Consider the following 20945-nt stretch of genomic DNA (forward strand, 5'->3'; position numbering starts at 1 on the left):
ACTCCATGTTGTACATGGACTGCTTTTGCATATACAAATACAGTTGTGTGATACCAGTGTACCATTACTGTAAGGAGAAATAGAGCTTTGTGCTCTTATGTCCTTCTGTGGAAAGTACACAAGAAAATTCAGGAAAGGCATATCTCTCTGGGTTAATGATATAACCGCATGACTAGAAGAAGAAAAGCCTCACTAAAAAATGATGAAAAATGGTAACAGGATTTCTCATGAACTATCTGAAGAAGGCTAGAAATGCAGAGCGGGAAATGCTAGCTTGTATCTGGTAATGCAAAAAAGAACACAATTTGAGTTTATTCAAAGAAATATTTACTTTTATAGCACTCATAAAATGACTTTCCTAAAAACTATGTAGTTCTGCAGATTCCTGTTATTTGTCACTTCTGTATTATGTAAAGGAACTATCTGGGTTAAGTTCAGCTTTGGCTGAATTTTAATTATTGCAGTGCTTAAAGCAATTACCTTCAGGATTTGGGAAAAAATAGGAGTTTTTCATTATGTGGTCTCTTTTATGTTGGTGGTGTTGGACCAAATGGTGATTGAAAAAAACTTAGGAAGTTTTTACCTGGTACAGGATGCTAGTTGGGATACTTTTTAAATAAAATGCTTGCTTTTGAATGATAAATGTACTATTATGTACTGAAATATCAGGCTTGAAATTGTCTTGGTCCTATGTCCTTATGACAAGATAAGGAAGCACAACGGTGTCTATCAGTGAATCTGTCCAGAATAAAAATGAACTTGTAAGCTAATAAGTGAGTCTAAACTACTTTATTAGAAGCAGCATTGAGTTAAACAGGAGCGATACTGCATTTGGTTTTGAATGATGAATAAACTTCAGTTTCAAAGGTTATTTTCTCTGTCTACTTGATGCAGACTTATTGTAGCACTGACAAGTTCCTTCAGACTCATCTGGTTTCTCTACGGGTTTTGAATGTGCAGAGGTTCAGTTTCTAAGTTTATAAAGCACGTTTCACACAAACTAGTGAAGTCCTTAGGCTGCTCTTTCTTTTGCCTTCATCTTGATAGTTTTTGTTTTAGTTGTCTCTATTTTCATCTCTTTCTTGTCATATCTCGAGCATAATTTCATCTTGTTCTTGCTTCTTCAACAGCAGTCCCATGGTGCTGTTGGCCTTTTCCCTCTTCAAATGAGACACCTTTCTTTCTTCCTGGCAGCTTTCTGGGGGCATCATTACGTAATGTCACTTGGGAGAAATCAGAAGGGAGATGGTGCCGCTTGATGTTTTGCGGCCAGCGTAGAAAACCATGAGGACCAAACAACATATTTGTTGCCCTTGCTGAGGTCATGCACAGTAGGAGAGTGAAACGATGCAAGGGGTTTCTCTTGCCAGTGTCCAGTAAAAGCCTTAAAGACCTGATTTTTCTGGGGTGAAATCAGTGGCATTAGGAAGAGTTCTGTGGTAACATGGATTTCAAAGTCATTCATCTCTGTAAAGGATGAGAGGTTGTACTTTTCCTCCCTAGTGCCCACATATACACACTTTTTTCTTCTGCAGAAGGTGAAATTCATTTGGAATGGCAAATAAATCTCTATGGGAGGTTAAACCAGTCACACGTCTGCCAAAAGAGAGGAACTATGGACCCAGTTCTACGTCCTCTCTCTTCAGACTGCATTGTGTCATGCCTATTTTAGCTAAAATTGGTTCACAGTGTGATATATTTGATTGAACAAAGGCCAGGCAAATTGCTGCCCAAGGTCCAGGCTGGGGTAGAATGCTTTTCTGATGTGGATTTCATCAACATAGCAGGAAAGAGAAAAATGGATCTGATGGGCTAATGTAAGCCAAGATGGTTAAAAAGATATTTCCTTTGTGAAACCTAACATAAATAATTTGCATGTTTCTGCCTCAGTCCCTGGGGATGACAGGAATGTGGTGCAGAGATTTCAGCAGAGCCTTGAATCTTCAGCTGCTTGGGCCAATGCACTACAGCTGACCTGACACGTCCTTTCTTGGCCACCTCCAGTGACTGCTTAAAGCACATTAGTGTTCCCAGCCGGAGGTTTGGAAAAGTCATGACCACGTGTATTTGACTTACCATTGTCTCTGTTAAATTCTAATAATAATGATTTAAAAAGTCCTTGGTTCATTTAGCAAAGCACTGAACAAAATATTGGTTGACTAGAGCATCTTCTCCTATTTTTATTCTGATTTCTACCTTGGGCTTCAAATATATGGAAGTTTGGATCAACTGTTTGATGTGTTACAATGTCATCTTTTTTCTAGTTCCTCAAAAGGTAGATTTTCAGAATACTTTCAAATATTCACTAATTTTAAAACGTGTCTCAAGAGATCATCAAAATATCTTTATACAGGGGCTGTTAGTTTAAAAAAAGTATTCCCCTGTGTATTCAGTACATTCATCACCTTAGGTCTTCTTTAACATTCATGCCTTCAGTCTGCAATACTTTTTTTTTTTTTTTTTGTCCCCAGTGATAATATGATTCTCTTGAAAATGAAACATATGTTTTATTTTTCTTGTAAAATTGCCCTTACAATCTCTTGGATTTTTCTTGGTATTTATATCTTCCAGGATTTGAACACTTGCTGTTATTTAAACTTTCTTTATATTTATGATAGAGATCATTGCTAGGTAGCAAATAGCAGAAGAAAATATTTTCTTTGTGCAGAAAGCAGCTTTCAAAACATCCTGTGTATGTTGCTGGATTTTATTATTCTTACTATTTCCTCTGAATCCATCATAAATTACATTAGACTTATAATGCAGTCTCTAGAAGTATCTTTGAAAACATTGCTGTGGGGTTTTTTTGGGTTTTTTTGTTTGTTATTTTTTTAATATCACTGCATAAAATGAATCTAAGAAAAAGTTGTTTAAAAATGTGTCCTTGATCAATGGGGGAGGATTGGCTGGGGAAAAATGTGTCCTGTATTGTTATCAGTCAAGTAGAAGTGAAATGATGAAAAATTATTAATTTGGTCATTCCTAAGCCTCTGTTTAGTTAGACTTGGTTCAATCGGTATCACTCTTCTGGTATCTGAACTTGTTCACTTGTACTTTAAAGAAACTTGTTGGAAGGTGATAATTGTTTTTTATAATCCCCCAGTGGCTCAATGAGAAATATGTTTGAATAACTTAAAATAGTCATCAGAAAGAAAGTCAAAAGCTATGTGAGGGAAGGCATGGACTTCTCTTAGTGTGAGAAGATTAATTTCTCTGCTGATCTTGTAGCTTAGGTAGATGAAAGGCAAGGGAGGAGTTTCTTCTAGTCTTGATGGTCTGTAAGTGCACTAAGCAGTGAAGTCACACGATGTGCTTGATACCACTTTGACACAACTTCACAGGCTGATTTAATTGCAGTCCATAAGTGATGGTGTAATAACATCTCTTATTCAATTAAGGAACAAGGTTTTTACTGCATTTCTTAACTGGAAGTACATACACAGGTCTTCAGAGCTATCTTAGGAATTCGTGTGCCTTAGTTACTGATGCTTGAACATGTTTCAGTGACCCATATCTATAGTTTTTGGTCTTTTTAGACAGAGAAGAATTGGTGCCACCATTTTGCTACAGGTGTGCTTTCTGTGAAATGCACTTTAAATCTACTTGAGCATCATTATTGAAGAAACTCAAACAGTTTGGATCTTAATTGATATTAATAGGAATAACCTTCAGTGACGTGAACTTGGCAAGCCAGGAATTGCAGCTGTTCTCAGCAGTAGTGGCAGTAACAAAGATAATTAATTGTTTTTCCCTGGGAAGTATAGTTAGATTATACAAACTAAATATGCCATTCCCTGAACCCTTATTCAGGCTGGATCTGCAAATACAGTAATTGAAACTAAAGTTGCTGGGTTTTATCACACCATAATAACTGCAATTATTTTTAAGAAATACATATTTTTAAAGAAATGAAACATTTTAAATATTTATGACACAAGCTTCCAAATTATGATTTAAACAGTTAATACCATGCGTGATTTTGTTATCATAAAATAAATACTAATTTGATATTTTGTAAGAGTTGGTTTAGAACAGCTGGTACTTGAACTGGTCCCAGCAGTAATGTGCAAAGGGTATCATGTTGAATATAGTGGAGCATGTGTCTGGCAGAGTTTTAGACAAAAAGTATTCTAAAGTGAGCCAACTTCATTTGCTAAGGATTTACAGGCAGCATTATAATCCTCCTGGATTATTGAAGAATATATCAAGGTTCAGTTGTGAAGTGTTGAAGTATGCAAAGATGTGTTAATGGTGCCCTAAAATGTTAAGTCCCACTGTGTAAGAGATTTCTGCCTAGGTTATCGGTTCTCAGGATTTAAATTCACAGATTCATAGAATGGTTTGGGTTAGAAGGGACCTTTCAAGACCATCTGGTTCCAACCCACCTTCTACTATACAAGGTTGCTCAAAGCCCTGTCCAACCTGGCCTTGAACACTTCCAGGGTTGGGGCAGCCACAGCTTTTTGGGGAAACCTGTGCCAGTGCCTCACTACCCTCACAGTGAGGAACTTTTCCTTCTGTCTAATATAAATCTCCCCTCTTTCAGTTTAAAGCCATTCTCCCTTGTCCTATCACTCCATACCTTAGTAAAAAGCTCCTCTCCAGCTCTCTTGTTATGCCCCTTTAGGTACTGGAAGGCTGCTCTAAGGTCTCCCTGGACCCTTCTCTTTTCCAGGCTGAACAACCCCAGTCTTCGTAATACATTGCATTTCACTTAAAACATTTTTCTGAGTGGTAAGAAATCTCTGTGGATACTTCCTCTGAAGAGAACCCCAAATTGCAATGGCCATTGAAGTGCTTGGTACCATGCACACTGCGGCACCTGGGAGGGGGTGAGACATCAAAGATGTGCTGCAGCAAGCACCTCCTGCATCCCCTTCTTTGGAGGTGTTATGCAGTAAGTGGGCTGTGCGCTTGGGGAGTATTTACTTCTGGTCCTGGTTAAAACTGCAATAGGTACAACCACAAGAGTGTCTATTCATATGCTTTAAGTGTGTGGGTTTTATTAACACTTATTTTAATAGGGGTTGTAAATCTCATGCTTTGAAATGCTGTTCTAAAAAGTGCTGATATCCTGAGCAAGGGTTTCTTTCATTAGTTATTTATTTCTACAATACGAAGTCTCTAGTGCAGGTATAATTTTGTCTATGCTGATAACATCTACCCCGAAAAGACAACATGCACTGGCTGCTCTGTTGCTTAGTACAATGCTAATTTCCTATTACAGGTTTAAAATCTGTGATATCTTAAAAAACAGACAGCAGTCTCTGGGCAGGAGCCTCTCACGACACAGAATGAGCTCTGTCCAAATGACAGCATTGTGGGCTTGTACAGAGCAAAGCAGGGGCCCTCATTTATTCCACAAATGCTTCCCTTCACCATCAACAGATGAGGCTTTATTTTCCCCTAAACTAATAAGGCACTAGACCACCAAGCTAAACATATAGCTTTGTGGTGTATTTCCAAAGCTGAGCTTCTATCAAATCATGAAGGTCTTTGTACTGCTTGGTGAGATGTACAGACTTTGCAGCAGGAATATCTGATCTTTATGAATGGGGTGAAGCTCTTTTTTTCACTTGCATCTAAACTGAAATCCAAATTTATATATTGTGCCTTGCATACAGCATAAGTAATGAGAATAGTGAAAAAAACATTTCATGCAATCAGTAGTAATAGTGATTTAAATGATTTCTCCTGTACCTTTCCTTCAGGTAACTGCCCAGAAAAACCACTTTGTTAGGGTATTGAAAGAAGTTTCTGGAGTTCATCAACTGAGTTAGTTATTTCAAAACTCAGTTTATCTGGATATCCTTGTGGTATTTTGACCGTTACATGTCTGGAGTATCAGTTGCTTAGGATGAATAACCTAGGCTGGCATTCAGGTCTGCATCTTTTCAATAACAATAGATTTTTAGAGGTAAAACTGCTTTTGCCTGTGTCCTAAAATGGAGTGGACTGCTTTTAGTGAAAAAGGGGAAACTTAAAAATATGGTGTCATAGAAAGAAAAACAAACAAACAAAACCAAAACACAACAAAAGCAAAAACAAACCAAACCAACCCCCCCCAAACCTAAACAAACAAAAAAAAACCCGAAACCAATCCCAAACGCTACACATATGTCCCACACCTTCTCAAACTCTAAAAGTATTACTTTTATGCTTTTAGATCAAATTACTTTTAATACTTTTTATATGACCGTATTACTGTAATCACAGATCAGGCCAAACACCTCTTTCTGGAATGTGTGTGCATGGAATTGTTTCTGAGGAATCATAAGGATTGTGTCTGCTTCAGTGATTTAGCCTAGTCACTGAGATTCTATAGAGCAGCTGCAAAGAGTAACTAGCACAGCGCCAAAGAAACAGCATTCTTGGTAATACCCCGACTTGAAAGCATTCGCAAGTGAAATCGTTCTGCTGCAGAGCTCCAAAGCTGTGTCTGTCTTCTGGGGAGAATTGCTTGGTTGTGCGGTTCTGCATCTCTTTCTTTCCTGCTGCTAGAATATAATTAAAGTTGCTAAAAATACATGCTTCCTAATATTTATTTATTTTTTTTCTGTGTAGGCATCTGCTATTACTCTGCTCTCAAGAGAGGAGATGATATAAGGATGAATGCCACTTAACTCTATTAGTGGTCCATACTACACAGAGATATGAGAGAACCTTATTTATGGCCTGATCCAAAGTCCCGTTAAGCATTTAAATTAAAAATAAATATATATATTTAGAATAACCTGCTGGCTTTGTTAGTTTTACATAAGTCTTTTTACCCATCTGAACTGCAAACTACAAGTTTTATGCTAGCCTTGTGAGAATTTACATTTTTAGTGCTAAGGAAATTAGTAGAACAAATGGGGGCATAATTACTATGCTTTTTACAATACTGACATCATACCTAATTATGGTTTAATCTACAGAACATAGTGTTTGTTTAATAAGTCCCAGTGGAGATCATTCAAGCATATGTTTTCACATCACCTGGAGGTAGCTGGGAATGACTGTGGCAACACTGTCAAAAAGTGACAGTTTACAAGATTTTAAGTCTTTTACAGTATATGGCATGGCTCACCTTTGATATGCATGAAATCACTTAAGGGCAAGCAGTAAGAAGTATTTAGAGCCGCAGTAGCAGAATGCAGTGTCTCTTTTTCCTCTCTATGTGTAGTAAAAACCAAGGCGTGATTTTCTTAGTCTACTCTCAACATCTAGCAAAGCTGGCAAAAAAATCCTCAACGCCCTTCTTCCTGAAGTGAGGTCTGGTTATTCCTAACAAAAGTTAAATATTGATCATCAGTTTGACCTGCTAAAGTGATGATATCTGCAGGTTTTATCCTGAGCTTACTACCTGATGATGTCTTTTGTTTTATATTTAAAGCTGGCGAATTTTTCCTGAATATGAAGCTCTCAGTTTCCTCTCTTGCCTCCTCAGCCATCATTTGCATGTTAATTATTGTTCCCCACATGTGGATAGTCTCAAAAATAACTTAAGGATTTTTGGACAGAAGAGAGTTGGGACAAAGAAGAGGCTGAGTTTGTATTTCTGGTGATTTGTTTGGGGTTTTGTTGTGGTTTTTTTTAATAACATTAAATAATTTAGAGTGATAGTATTTGGTTTTCCTTGTGTGATGAACTAACAGTGATCCTAGAATGGAATCTAAGACAAGAGCTCCTTCCTGCAAGAATGTTGTCATTGGAGGTGGGTGATTCTTAACTTCCTTTAAAACTTAAAGCTTCTGTTCTCCATCCATACTTGAGGCCTGTGGTGTTCTTCTCCCTAGTGTGAAAGTGTTGACTGTTTCCTTCTTGTTTCTAAGGAGGAAATAGGTATGTGTGCTCATTAATCCTGCTTGTCATTACTCAAGGCTCACATAACTTACCCCATGCTATTCCCGCTGTCCTGTGTGGGATAAAAAAATCCAAGCAGGGGCATTTTCAAAACTTGTTCGTAGGTATCTGGGTGTCACCATGCTTTCCTAGATGATGCAATATGCATATATATTGCTTATGTTTTTCATAAAGGAAAAAGGTACTTCTGATGTGAAATTCGTCCATTATTTTGATGTGATCCTTCCTTGTAACAATGCTGGTTTAGAATACAAGCTGCCCATGTAAATACCATTTAAAATTTTCCAGTAGTAATGATTTACTAAATATTACATCTTTTTATGTTTGCCTACTCAGATAGTCGCATTCAGGGCATACTGACAGCAGCAGCTAAAATTACAATGCATTGTTGTTGTAGTGAAAATTATTAATCAGTGAATACATTCCTAAATTAAACCTTACATTATCACTCTTGGACTGTGCTATCAAAAAAGTCAGACCTGAACTACAGAAGATCAGAATTTTAACTACTTTTCTGACTGTTAAATTGCAATTAAGCCTATATTAGGTGACCCTTTCATGTGCCATTGACTTCATTTTTACAATTTAACTTAGAACTGTTGATTTGAGTTATTTAAAATAGCGGCTATGACTTCAGTAAGGCAAAGTGTAAATATGGACCCATTTGTAGGATTGGAGTAAATTTAAAAAATATTTATATGAAAAATAGATTAAATTTTTTTTGTTGCGAGTTCCCAAAGTTACTAACACATTTTTAATATTTTTTTCTGAGCTTTTTTTGATATTAAAGTTATGCAGGATCCAATTTGAATTGAGTATTTAACCTTGCTAAGAAGACTCTCCTTTTAGTTGTTTATGTAGACTGTATTTGGAAAGGAGTTTTGGCTTGGTTGTCTACTAATTTTTTTATCCTTCTAATCCTTGGCTTTAGTATTAGGATATCTGTCCTTGATTCAGCCGGGATAGAATTACCTTTCTTCCTAGTAGCTGGTGCAGTGCTGTGTTTTCGATTTAGTCTGGGAATAAAAGAAATGGCGATATTTCAGTTGTTAAGTAGTGGTTACCCTAATCAAGGACTTAGTTTCCCATGCTGTGCCAGTGAGGAGGGGCACAAGAAACTGGGAGGGAGCACAGCCAGGACAGCTGACTTGAACTAGCCAAAGGGATATTCCATACTGCAGCGTGCCATTCACAATATATAAACTGGGGGGAGTTGGCTGGCTGCTGCCAATCACTGCATGGGGATAGGTTCGGTGTTGCTCAGTGGGTGTTGAGCAACTGTACTGTGCATCACTTGGGTTTCTTGGGTTTTGTTCCAATTATCATTCTTACTATGTTATACTTTATTTCAAGTTATTAATCTGTTCTTACCTCAATCCGCAGGTTTTACCTTTTTCTGATTTTTCTCCTCCCCATCCCACCGGGGTTGAGGGCAGTGAACGAGCAGCTGCATGGTACTTAGCTGCTGGCTGGGGTTAAAACATGAAAATATCTTACAGTTTTAAACTCATATCCCTGTAGATTAATTATTCCAGTATAAAATGAACATGTATTAAGCATATGTAGTTGCTTACAGTAGCAGTTCTGGCCTTTCATTTCATATAAATCGTTTGTTATACAAAACAAAACCTTCATATATAAGACTTTTCTGGTCATTAAAATTTAATTATATAGCTGGTTTCCATCTGCTATCAAAACCTGTTCATCATTATTTCATGTTATTTTAAGTGAAATCATTCTGAGATATGCTTGGTGACAGCAGGCTTGCCACTCCTGACTATGTGATTATGGTAGGACAGGGCTTCCTTTCTAGGTGCAAAAATACCTTAATGTTTATTGCCTTCTGATAGGGTTTTCTCCAAGAGTTTGGTTCTCTTCTTCTGCTTTGCCATCTTCCTTGTCATTATGCACTCAGTTTGTGTACTCTGATTGTGCGCAAGTTGGAAGTTCTTCCATACATCTCCCCTAGCCCATTACATTAATCGCTGTGGGATATCTTGCTATCCATCAAGCTCCACCACTATCTCCCTGACACTGATCATGGTTAGCAGAGCACTTAGTATTAAATGACTGGCAATGGAATGACAGAAGAGTGGGCAGAAAAGATGGATAGCCCCATGCTACTGTGCTGAAGTGTGAGCTGTAAGCAGCAATTCAGAGCTGGGTAAATACTATCTGATTGCTGTAATGACAGCTAAGCTGCTTGTTATAGCAAATGTTCTCCCTATAAAAGTACCTGAGAACTGGAATAGATGAGCTACGAAGGACAGAAATTTCACTGCAGGATTTAAGAACTTTGTCGATAACAGTGCTACGTAGAACTTAGGAAACAAAGCTGTGATTTACTCTGAAGGAGCTGGACTGTGTAACCTCATGAAGTCACGCTAGTCCTGTGCATTTTGAGGTTCTCCAAAATTCTCTAAAGGCTGATGACATCTGGTTGTTCCTGACTCACAGATGTGGGAGGGAAGGGAGAAAGGCCCACTGAATCCCTAAGAAGTGATACATTATATGAGCTCTTTTTCTTGAACAAGCCGTTTAGCTTCAGGAAGACTGTACAGTTTCAGGATTAAACTCTCTGGTACAGTATTGAAAATATAATTTTTGGTAAAAGGAGCGTATTAGCCACCAATGATAACACAGACTCAGTGTCCTTCTCCAGGGAAATAAAAAAGAAAGCAAAGAAGATGGTTCAGTTTAGTTCAGGTACTTCATAGTTCTTTCCATACTGCTTAGAGTTTTGTGGTCCTCTTCTCTAAACAGAGCAGATTTTTTTATTCCCACAGTGTTCACAGTATCTTAAAATACTGCAATGGTTTATTATGTGCTTTTGGTTCCTTGCTTGGGCAGTTGTTGTTCTATGAGTTTGAAAAATTCAAAGGAAATAGGCTTATGTTTTACTTGTGATAACACTACTGAATTAAAACAATGACATAATTGATTACACTTTGATAGACGGGATTTATCTAAACTAATTATCTTTCAGTATTTGCTAAAATGTTAGTATGTGAAAATTCATAATGGTAGAACAGCTGCTCAACAGAAGACTTATCAAAGGTATTGTAATAAGCTATGTAATGTTTTGTAGCTTTCAAAAGAGAAAATACTGTATATGGCATTTATTTAAATAATTTGTCTCAAGTCTTGATTTCCATCCTGCTTTAAGAAAAAGAAGCAATTTTGCCATGAAAGCATTACAGTTTTATTTGGAAGCTTTACAACTAGCAGAGTTACAGTTTTAACTTGGAAATAGCTGAGTTAAAGCTGCTACCACAGATAGATAAAACAGGTTCATTTGAAGTCCTGCTTGGAGGCACAGCAAGTGGCACACTGCGTCGAACTGGGTTTGAAATCGGCTCGGTGACTTGTTCTCAGTCCCAATCCTTCTGCTCATTTCCTCTGCTTTTCAGGAGTTTGTCTTTTAGACCTTTTTGAGATTTGATCCTGGGAGTAGCTGAAAGCTTTTGTCTTTTCTCCATCGAGCTTCCTGAAGAAGCAGCAGGAATGTATGTGTACAAAAAATGTAGCGTGCAAGTCATCTCTTCTAGAATTTTTTTGCATGTGAAAGTTTGTGTTGCTTATCAAGGAACTGTGTAATGGACTTCCTTGGACTAGGAAGTATGTAGTGTCCTCATATTTGAGCTTTTGGGTGTTCTTTGAAGGTTTCTGCCAAGATCCTCACAATTCTTCATAAAGACTAATTTTATTTATGTAATTAAAACAAACAAACAAAAAAACACATTTCCACCTAATGAGGAGCTTTCCTCAGGGCACATTAAATGATAGTACTATAAACACATATGATAATACAGTCCAAGGTAGAGAGGTCTAGAGATTTACACATTCCATATAAACAGTTTCTTCAAAGACATATTGTTCTGTGACATGGCAGAGAATGATGACTTATGTCAGTGGAAACCTTTGAGGGCTTTCCTCAAATGAGAGCCTTTTCACTAATGTTTACCCTGGCACTGTCTATCTGTCAACAGCTGAAAGGGCACATTGTTGACTCTGTTATGGGTCTTGTCATTCTTCCTACATAGAGGGATAAGTGGTGGCCACTTTGACCCTCCACCCTGACATTAATATTCAGTCTAAGTCCGTCTGTTCAGAAAGGACATCTTCACTCTGGGGAACATGTTTGCCTGTTTTCTCCAGTTTTCAAGGAGGCAAAAGGTAATTGTAAGGAACTGGTTCATAATGAGCTTATTGGGAATTCAACTTCCTTTCTATGTAGGTCTACTTGGAGTAGGGATTGGCAAATAACAAGATTACAGGTAATGATTTTATTAGTATATCTATTGTATTAAAGAGGCACCTGGCTATCCTGTAGTATTTTTGTGTCATTAGAGAACATCACTATCATGTCATTTTGTAGTTTGCTGAGATATGTATTATTGTGTGACCCATTGTTGAATAGGTAAAAATTCTCTTGGGAATATTTGGGTCTTATTATCTGAATATTTCTTAGAATTCTTTGTCCATAAAGTGTGTTAAACTAAGGCTGAATAATAACATTCTCTAGTTCAAGTCCACTGGAGGGGGAACTCAGGATCAGCCACCTTAATGGAAACAGGTTTTTGTTCAAAGAGGAACAAAAATGAGGGGAACAAGACTACCCCTAGACTTATCACCTACAAAAAGACCTCAGGATTTGTATGAAGCAGTGGGTGTTTCTTGTTAAGACTGACCTTGTGCTCATCAGCAGGGAGGGGCTGGTTGGAAATGTCATGCTCCAAGGCAGACTTGGTTGTAGCGATCACGAGATGGTTGAGTTTGAGATCCTCAGGACACTGAGAAGAGCATGCAGCAAGCTCACTGCCCTGGACTTCAAGAGAGCAGACTTTGGCCTCTTCAGGAACCTGCTTAGTAAGGTTCCATGGGATATAGCCCTGGAGGGCAGGGGGGCCCAAGACTGTTGGTTGAGATTCAAGGATCACCTGCTACAAGCTAAGGAGTGTTGCATCCTGACTAGAAGGAAGCAAAGCAGGAGGGCCAGGAGACCTCCTTGGATGGATAAGGAGCTGCTGGGGAAACTTCAAAGTCAAAAAGAGGCTTATAAAAGGTGGAAGTGAGGACAGGCAGCCTGGGAAGAATACAGGGATGTTGTCCAGGAAGCTAGGGCTCAGGTTAGGAAAGCTAAGGCCCAGTTAGAATTAAACTTGGCTAGGGATGTGAAAGATAAGAGGAAGGGATTCTATAGGTACATTGAGAATAAAAGATGAAGTAGGGACAATGTGGACCCTCTCCAGAAGCTATTGGGAGAACTGGCTACCCTGGATTTGGAGAAGGCTGAAGTTCTGAATGACTTCTTTGCCTCGATCTTCACTGGCAAATGCTATGACCACACCACCCAAGTCTTGGAAGGCAGACGCAGGGACTGTGGGAACGAGGACGTTAGGCCCACTGTAGGAGAGTATCTGGTTCGAGACCATCTTAAGAACCTGAATGTGCACAAGTCCATGGGACCTGATGAAATCCATCTGTGGGTCCTGAAGGAGCTGGCAAATGAAGTTGCTAAGCCACTGGCCATCGTATTTGAAAACTCATAGCAGTCAGGTGAAGTTCCCGATGGCTGGAAAAAGGGAAATATAACCCCCATTTTCATGAAGGGGAAAATGGAAGACCCAGGGAATTACAGACCAGTGAGTTTCACTTCTGTTCCTGGCAAGTCTTGGAGCAGGAAGTCTTGGAAGGCATGCTAAGGCACATGGAAAACAACAAGGTGCTTGGTGACAGCCAGCATGGCTTCACTGAGGAGAAATCTTGCCTGACCAATTTGGTGGCCTTCTATGATGGGGCTACAGAACTGATGGACAAGGGTAAAGCAGCTGATGTCATCTACCTGGACTTGTGCAAGGCGTTCGACACTGTCCCACACGACATCCTTGTCTCTAAATTGGAGAGACATCAATTTGATAGATGGATCACTCACAGGGTAAAGAACTGGCTGGATGACCACACACAAAGAGTTGTGGTCAATGGCTCAGTGTCCAACTGGAGACCAGTAACGAGTGGTGTCCCTCAGGGATCGGTGTTGGGACCGGTCTTGTTCAGCATCTTTGTTGGTGACATGGACAGTGGGGTTGAGTGCACCCTCAGCAAGTTTGCCGATGACACCAAGCTGTGTGGTCCGGTTGATATGCTGGAGGGAAGGAATGCCATCCAGAGGGACCTTGATGCGCTTGTGAGGTGGGCTGATGCCAACCTTATGAAGTTTAACCATGCCAAGTGCAAGGTCCTACACCTGGGTCGGAGCAATCCCAGGCACAGCTGTAGGTTGGGCAAAGAAGAGATTCAGAGCAGCCCTGTGGAGAAGGACTTGGGGGTGCTGGTCAATGAGAAACTGAACATGGGCCGGCTTCAGTGTGTGCTTGCAGCCCAGAAAGCCAACCGTATCCTGGGCTGCATCAAAAGGAGCGTGACCAGCAGGTCGAAGGAGGTGATCGTGCCCCTCTACTCTGTTCTCGTAAGACCTCACCTGGAGTATTGTGTACAGTTCTGGTGTCCTCAGCATAAAAAGGACATGGAACTGTTGGAACAAGTCCAGGGGAGGGCCACGAGGATAATCTGGGGGCTGGAGCACCTCCCATATGAAGACAGGCTGAGAAAGTTGGGGCTGCTCAGCCTGGAGAAGAAAAGGCTGCATGGAGGCCTCATAGCAGGCTTCCAGTATCTGAAGAGGGCCTCTAAGTATGCTGTGTGATGTAAGTAAGAAATTTGAGCATTAATATATATGGACTAGTTTATGGGCTGAGAATGAGGATGTCTGATGTCAATCAAAAGACTGACAAGGCTTTATACAAGAGATCTGTGACCTTGCTGTGGGGAAGATGAGCAGACTGAGAAAAGCTTGCATGAGGCATTGGAAGACACATGGCAGAGACTGAACATATGGTGCTCTTAGTGACTGGTACCTGTGCATGTTCTTTGCATATGGATGAAACAGTTAGTTGATTAGTAAATGGTAAGTGATAACTAATATGTCAGGAGCTGAAAAAATACACGTAAAACACATGTATTCCTGTTTAGGAATGCTTTGTATGTGTGATCTTACCCAGAGCTGGTTAAAGCCCCTTTGCACTGCAAAAGCACAAATCAGGGTCTGGTAGATCTTAAGAGAGATTTTTGGATCTTGTGAATAAAACTTTACTTTTTGACTTTGAATACAGCATTTTACTGACCTGAGTAAACAGAAGCCATAGGTACATGATAACTTTCTTAATTCTCTGAATGTAAAACTCTGTTTACTCTTTCACAAGACTCATTCCAAGGTTTTTGTCTGAAGTTTAGTGCAGCCAAAACCAAACTGTTTTGCTGAATGCTGGGCTCTGAAAATGGAGATTTAACTCCAAAGGTATAAGAGGTTGGAAAAGTATTACATAAAAGTCTGAAAATTCATAACTGGAAAGTGCTACGCATGCTCTTTCTTCCTGTCTCCCTTTCAGTTTCAGTAATTTAGGTTTTAGTATATGATGAATTCTAGCATGAATTACTACCTGAATATACTTTTCAACTTTTGAGTAAATTTTCCAGAAATTAATCTGCATACCCTTCCATGTTTTAGTGAGAGATCAAAGAAAATCCCAAACGGAAAACATACTTTTGAGAGGGGGAGAAAACATAGTGAATTCTTACGCGCTTGTAATGAAGATAACTTAATTAAAATCAAAGCAAAACTAATTAAGAACTTAAAAATGCAAAGTTTTTATTGCTTAATATCCCTGAAATATGCAAGGATGGGTTTGTTATCACTGATAGAAGTTCCTGGTCATGCGGACAGGTGAGACAGTCACTGATACAGTGGATCTGAATGAAAATGTACAGCAGGTTTACAGTTTTCTGACCACTCTTCTTGACCTTTCCAATTGCTCTTAGTGTTTCTGCTCTTCTGTTTCTGAAAAAAAAAATAGTATTTTGGCAGGCAATAGCCCTTGCTTTTTAGTAGCTTTGTCTGGTTATGCGGCTGAGGACAAACCAGCTGAGCACTTGTGTGAGTTTACCTTTTTTATTCATGGTTTTCGTGGTTCTTTCCTTGATCTCACTATTCCTAAATTGAAAAGGAAAGCATGTACACATGCATATCCCCCTATTCTATGTGTGCCAAAGTTTTGTTTGAACCATGGTTAAAGTGTCTTTCATTTTTTAATGAGTGAAATTAAATCCATGAAACATTCTTTCTTCAAGTTAATCTTCAGCTATTTTTTTAAAAGCTTTAAAAAAATGTTAGGATGATCTGTTATCCCTAAACATTCATTCATGTAGTGCTATGTCATACCATTTTAAGCCTTCTGTGTGAATGTAGGTTTTGGATTAGTTTGTGCACATAGTTTTTAAGAATATTTAGTGAAAGCTTAATGACAGGCTCCCTACTATAATGGATCAAGACTTTATTAGGCTGAGTTTTCTTCGTTTTGAAGACTGTTGCCATATGGGAGGTTGTTTTTTTTTGGGTTCTCAGGTGCTCTTAGCAGGTGGAGATTGAAGTGCTCAGAAGGCAACGCACCAAGCAACTGCCATCCAAGCAGAGTGGTGGTGTCACCTAGACCATAGCAGAAGCCTGGCAGATCTGTAGAGCACCCAAACAATGGAATTCTGGAAGTGGGGACAGTGCTGATGTCTGCAGAAACAAATCTAGAAATAAAGCATTTATGTGCTCATCAGGTTCTTTGAAAAAGGCAGTTATTAGTTAGGGAATCATTTAAATTCTCATGATAGAAGAAGCACTCAATGAAGAAGCACTCAATTATATAAAATTATATAAATGTTATCTCCTATATAGTTCTTTCCAGGAGCCCTGTTGACCTGCTTTTCATAATTGCATTCCCTCAAATAAGAAGGATCCAGATAATTTTGACCTCTACCAGTCGATGTGATCATGGAGAGTGATCTTTATCCCTCATCATTTAGCAGATGGATGCATATTTACAAAGGCAGCTTCCTTATAAAAATAGGAGCATTCCTGTGGTAGAGAGACACTGGTCAATGTATGTGTGGAAGCTGTTTGTTTCCCTTTCCCTCCCTTGCTCCCCCGTTGTCTGTTAACAGTATAATGGATTTTTTGTTTTCCAACATCAGTGTAGTTACACAAATTATGGTTGTAGTTACTTTTACAATGGAAACTTTTAGCTTTGTCCTCTTAAAAATATGTCCATCTTTAAAGTAATTAATAACACACACACAACCCAGCCTCCCCCCCCCCCCACCCACCCAATAATTTTGGGCTCTAGAAACATTTTCTTTAAAACAAAGGCACTGGCTTATTATAAAAAAAACAAACCAGCCTTTCCTTGTAAGAAGCATTGCCAGGTGTTTTTCAGCATAGGATAGGGGTACTGTCCTTAGGGAAGCAGATATTTCATTTACCCAAAGAGAGATTATTCCGTACCATCTGCTCAGTATCTCAAAGAATTTGTATGGTGAAAATGTGAATTTTCTTACCCACTGAGAGCCTGCCTGTGCAGCTCATATAACACCCTAGGAAACAGTGTGTGGGGAGGTGTCACCAAATAATTGTTTTCTTCACTAATAAGGGGATCTTAGATGGCCATTTTTTAGGAAGTGATGTTAAAAAAATAAAAAAAGGCTCTCACTAATTAGTGCATATTTATGATTAACAGGCCCAGTTCATGTTGTAAAGGTGGCAGCTGAAAATAATTCTGTAGATATGCAAAAGAAAGTTTGAAAAAGCACTTTCAAAGCCCATAAACCCCCTAGCTAATATTAAGCTGCTTTATTCTAAACAAGGTAAGTTTTTCAAGGTGTTTTATAAGTTAATGGCTTATTTTTTTCTTCCCCCATTTGGCTAGAGTTTTCTCAAGACAGAATATAAAAAACTTAGATCTTCATAATTCCTGAACTGTTGCATAAAATACAAACTGAGAATTTTATTTTATGGAAATAGCTAAATTATTACTGAAAAAAAAAATAGTGGAAAACAAGTCTTTTTTTCCCCAAGCACATAGACTCAGAACTGAGCTGTATATAAAATAGACGTTTATAACTTCTTTATGTCTAGTTAGTTAGGCTATTTTTGTAATCTTCCCACAAAATAAGAGAAAATGCAAGATTTATTTGTGTAGACATATGTGACTATATGCAGATTTAGAAGAACCTGCTGCAGTAATAGGCTGGAGATAATCACCTACAATAGTGCTTACTGACTCCTGTACTTGTGTTCCTCCCCCCAAAAAGGGAAAGAAAAAGCTGGATATTTTATTTCCCATCAGAAACCCACCAGTTTTTTGTGTCAGACTGTCATTACCCTTGAGCATGGTGATAGGATACTCCCCTGTTCCAGATAGCTTCCTCATTTGAATGCCGTTTACTCAGACTATTATGGTATTTTTCAGAGGTTCCCGCTGGATTCCTGTTCATTATGGCTGGCAGTAGCACTATTTGTATGTGTTTTGACTGGCAGTTGACACTAATTAGTGAAAAGTGATTTTATTAGGGACAGAAGTATAAAAATATAAGGGAATTTTGCAGAGAAGAAATATCTTTATATTAACGGTAGTGTGGCTCTACTGGTTGTCTTACTCTGTGCTTTAAATTTGGCATTTCCAAGGGAGCGATGTTAAGGAATCTGTGGAACAGGGGTCTTTTCCTTCCATATTCTCTTCCTTACTGCTAGGGTTTCTTTGGTGACAGCCACAGGCCTAACACATAGGATTTATTATAGACATCAAACTGAGAAGCTACAGAAGAGCAGTTCACAGTGACTTCATTGGCGTCACTGCAAGGTTTGTTTACAGACTTGAATAACTAGACTGAAATTCTTCATCAGCTTCAAATGTGATTTTTCTGAACACTGGGCTCTGCGTGCTGTGGTATATAATTAGACTTGGAATCTAATTTTGGCATAAATGGCAGCATTGATTTCTTCTTTTACCCAATTATTGTCAGTTAGAAGTTAGGAAAAAAACAAATCTATAGGTGTTGTGCAGGTAGGAAATTGAGGAGGTTCATGTAGAACCAGTTACTTGTGTAAACTTTACTATGTTAGTGTTTTCACAATTTTGCAGTTTATATTTATTTGTTATCATTTTTCTCACTTAGCTGTCAGTTCAGAAATCTATAAAAAAAATAACATTTATAAAAATCTAATTTGAAACAATTTGATCTTGTGAAACTTAGTTCATGAAGTTAGCCATTTCAGTTACTTTTTGCTCTGAGAAGTAATTGTTCTTGAGCTGTATAAGTAAGTGGACATGATAAATAACTCATTTTGTGCTAGTTTTAATGTTCCCAGGTCTGTTACAAACAGATGTGTAATACATAGAAAATGTCAGGTCACACTGTACAAGATTTCCATAGAGAAACGGAAATCTGTTGTGGATTTCAAGAATATTATAAAAACAAATACGAAACAGTTTGTCATACAGATTTTGCTCATGCTACTGCATACCTTTGAAATGCTGAAACTTGCCAAACTCCCTCTCACTTCCTGACTTCCAAGATGTTTTTTTCAGGAAGCGCTATTAAAGCAGGACCTTTAATCGTCACCCTGAATGATTTCAGGAAAACCACTTTCATGTGCATAAAACTTACCCTTTTATTTATAGTCATTCATTTTTTTTTCAGAGAAGATAAACAATTTAAATGACTGAGAGCTGTTTTCTATTCAGTAGATGCCAGGAATGAAAGTATAACAAAAATGCTTTGATTCCTTCGGAGTTATAGAAGCCCTGATACAGCTAGTTAAGCAGTATGAAACATATCTACATAGCAGTTGCAACTTTGACTCATTTGGAACTGTAGAGACTGATCTTCAAAATTAGGTCTGCAGGTATGAAATGATAGGTGAATTTTAACAAAGTGCTTCCTTTGTTATTTCATAGAGTAGTGATACTTAAATGTATCATTAAAACTGTGCCATAAGGGTTTTCCTTTGAAGTTGCATCGGGTTACAAGTGTGTTTAGAAACATGTCGTATAGTGATTAGGCAACAGATTGTATGTGTAGTGTCTGCAAAATAGATATTTTGTTCAGAAGGACAGTTAAGTTGTGAGGTTTTTTATTACCATGCTGGTTGCTGGTTGATGTATCAGACTAAAAAATGAGTATTGTAACACTTCTTGAAAAGTCAAAGCACTTAAGCACAAGTTGCAGAAAGGAAGGGCTTTCCAGAGCACAACTCTGTTCAGCAGCACTGACTTACATGGTGCTAAGAAAAAAGTAACAGTATTCATGGCCTTTTGGAGTGACCTAAACCAAGGGACAGATCTACAAGTGGAGTTCCCTCATCAATGTTTACAAATATGTAAAGGGTAGGTGTCAGGATGATGGAGCTAGGCTTTTTTCAGTGATATCCAGTGATAGGACAAGGGGCAATGGGTGTAAACTGGAGCATAGGAAGTTCCACGTTAACATCAGGAAGAACTTCTTTACTGTAAGAGTGACAGAGCACTGGAACAGGTTGCCCAGGGGGGTTGTGGAGTCTCCTACACTGGAGATATTCAAGGCCCGCCTGGACAAGTTCCTGTGTGATGTACTGTAGGTTACCCTGCTCTTGCAGGGGGGTTGGACTAGATGATCTTTTTAGGTCCCTTCCAACCCTTGGGATTCTGTGATTCTGTGATTCTGTTTGGGTTAATTTTCTCCTTATATATATATATATACTCAGTTATATATCTTTGTGACAGCATTGGCTCCTGTGAAGTAATTTCTCACTTTTCCTGGTGTAAGAATAATAAAAGAACCTTTTCTCAGTGATCTGCAGTGTAACCTTGTAGAAAGCACTACTGTAATTTATATATTGATAAAATGAATGTAATATATTGCACAGAGACTTTGTGAGGTTTAGTTAATGTTAGAATCGTTTTACATTAATTAATGATGGAATAGTCTTGAGTTAATTAATTCTAGATCTCAAGGACATTGGACTTTCGTGGTTGAATCCAGCAGATAGTTTGGGTGTGCCAGGCTTCCAAAATTCCTCTCTTTATCAGTCCTTTGTTTTCAAGGTGCTTTAGTGTTGACCTTAAATAACTAAATCCTTTGTTTGCACATTTGTGACATGAAATATAAAATAGTTTTTGTATAAAACTGTAGTAGGATTTGGTCATTAAAATATATACCCAAAGAAACAGTAAAAAATT

The sequence above is a fragment of the Lathamus discolor genome, chromosome 3 (assembly GCF_037157495.1).
Source record: "Lathamus discolor isolate bLatDis1 chromosome 3, bLatDis1.hap1, whole genome shotgun sequence".
Taxonomy (NCBI): Eukaryota; Metazoa; Chordata; class Aves; order Psittaciformes; family Psittacidae; genus Lathamus; species Lathamus discolor.